The following is a 2,905-nucleotide window of genomic DNA, read 5'->3' as shown; positions in this document are numbered from 1 at the left end:
GAAAGATACCTGAAAGAAGAGATGTGTTAACAATCTGTAGGAAATCAGAAGCTAAACAATTCAAAACATTTTTGAAAACACCCATTGTCAAATGTTGTATGATGTCCTCCAGGTTTTTATGGTTGATTGTATGAAATTCTGTCATATTGGAATTAGTTTTGCCTAGACACTAATATCTTAATCACTGGCCCCATGGGCCACGAGCCCTTAAATTTGGTAGTCATATTACGTTTTGTTTTATGTATGTGTTTTATTAGCATTTCAGATACTGTGATAAAATGAACTACTCAGTTTGTTTAACATGCATTCTGAAAAGAGGCCCAGAAGATATAAAAATATCAAATAAAAAAATTACAGACATCAGACAGTAGCCAAAGGGATTGCAATTTGGCTAATACGTTCTGCCCCTTTTGCTCTCTACCCCATAGACGTGATTTGTTATTACTATTCATTCTACAAACGGAAACCAGATCCAATCTACAGATTATGCAACCATATGCCAACATACAATACGTTTAGCTTTTATTTGTGGTGGAGGTATCATAGAGGTTAAAAAAGCCAGCTTGGGATTCGGAGACACTCAGACTGACATGGAAAAGCATTGTCCCTTACTTCCCTTGATATATTAAGTTTTTGATCAAGGTCCTTAAAGCAGCATTGATTGATTGATTGATCAGCCCCCTTGATACTTTGCCTTTGAATCCTCCAGACATCAAAAAGTCTGTATTTCTGTAAGTCTGTAGGAGCAAATACAGTGAAATGTGGATGAAATGCATTGTGACAGTTTCACATGCAGGTAGTAAATGTTACTTTGAACAGGCTAAAGATCCTTTAAAAACCAAAAACCTTTGGAGAGAAGATACTGAATATCTGACAGCTTGAGTGGTTTTCACTGGGAACAGCAGTATGGACGTAGACTGCTATCCAGGAGTTTTCTGAACTCTGAACAAATCTGGAAAACCACTTGCTCTGCTGGCCTTCCAGAAGATAATGTGGGCCTGCGTGTGCGTGTTCTCAGTGGTGTCTGCAGTCTCTGAGATGTTGAAGAGAGAAAGCAGATCTGGAGTTATGGACATTATTCTGCAGCATCCACAAGCCTGGAACTTTTCTTAGACTTTGATCAATCCTTTGACCAATGTGACTTCAGAACTCGGGGAAACAAAACTAAAGAAAATTGCAAGCAGGCACTGCAGCTGTGAGAGCTCATTTCCCCTGAATCTGTTCTTGATTCTAAGGGATGCAGTCATCAACAACTGACTGACCAACCTGACATTTTGTCATTTTTCAGTGTTTTCTGGAGCTTTCTATCTATGCTTTCTATTCTATGTCCTTCTCAGTTCAGCCTGCTCACCAGATCTTATTTTTACTGCTCTGCCTTTAATAATTGGCACGCTAAAAACTTCTATACAGCTTCCAAAACTTTGTAGTGTATCTGGCCAGACTGCTACAAACTCACCCCTTCTCTGTAATTATAATGGATGGATGCCAAAATAATTATGCGGTAACCAGGAATGTTAGTCTATGATTTGGAGACATTCTCCAGAGGCCATTAAGCGCAGCTCAGTATGAAGCGTAAAAAGTTTTTCAAATTGTATTCCATACACTTCTGCCAGTTGTAATCTCAGATGTCCTCAGGTGACCATATGAAGGAAAGGGTAAAACAAAGTTCACCCTTCTCATTTCCCTCTCCAAAAACGTCTCAAAACTGCAGTGCTCTGAGACTCTGCTTGGCATCTGCTGTTAGCTGGTTTTCCAGTTTGGCAGCACACTCGTAGACGTGGCGGCTGAAAACCATGACACAGGCAGATTTGTAAACTCTTGACACAAGAAGCCTTCCAGGACTCTGATGGCTTTACATTACACACAGAATGCTTTGAAGACATATTTCCCATGACGTTTCTTTTGTGGTAATGTGAATGACGCAGCCACAGTTAGTTCATTGATGTGTTCACTGCTTTAAAAGAAAGCTGCATTCTCTCACAGCCTGACTGAAAGATTGCATGAACGTTTTATAGGTTTCTCTTACATGACCGTGATTTGAGTAGTGTAAGTTCATACTTTCATGAGCAATATTTGGATTCTTGATGTTGTTTTACTTACTTACTTACTGACCAATATGCTTGTTGGCATGAAGGGAAACAACAAAGGATTTCCAATCCTGTCTGTTTTGGGCCAGTGTCTTTATAGAGTCCCAGGTGTGATGTAGGCTCCTCAGCTCTCCCTCCACCGTCCTGTGCTAGGTATTCTTGGTTTGTCCTCTTTTCCATTTGCCATCTTGTGTCCAGTGAAGGGGAGTTTGCGTGATTTTTTCTTGCTCTTTACGTATTACATGTCCAATCCATTTCCATTGCCTTTTCATGATTGTAGCCATGTTGTTATGTTTACACTGGCTGAGTAGACGTTGGTTGGAGATGGTGTTGGGCCAGAATATTCTCTTTATTTTACGCAGGCTTTTGGTGTGGACGGTTGACGGTATGTGGAGATCGCTTTTAGTTGTTTGCCGGCAGCCAGCCGTGTAGCAGGGTAGACAGGACACAGCTCTGGTACAGTCTCAGCTTGGTGTTGGTGCTGTACTGGGAGAACTTCCAGATGTTGTTTAATTCAATTCAATTTTATTTATATGTGTATCAAATCATAACATCAGTTATCTCGATATAGTAGATCTAGACCACACTATAATGTACAAAGCAATTCCTTTTAGGAAGAAACCTCAGACAGACCCAGGCTCTTGGTAAGTGGTGTTTGACGGTGCCGGTTGGGGGTGTCTTAGTCTCTGTAAGGTGTATCGGGGCTGATTTGGCTTGCGATGTCATTGTCTGCTCCTCCATCATGGCTGACAATGCTGCCTAGGTAAGTGAAATGGTTGGTCATGGGTAGGTTTGTGTCTTTTCTTTGTATTTATGGG

The sequence above is a fragment of the Etheostoma spectabile genome, chromosome 18 (assembly GCF_008692095.1).
Source record: "Etheostoma spectabile isolate EspeVRDwgs_2016 chromosome 18, UIUC_Espe_1.0, whole genome shotgun sequence".
Taxonomy (NCBI): Eukaryota; Metazoa; Chordata; class Actinopteri; order Perciformes; family Percidae; genus Etheostoma; species Etheostoma spectabile.
The sequence above is the reverse complement of the archived record's forward strand: the minus strand, read 5'-3'. Positions refer to the sequence as shown.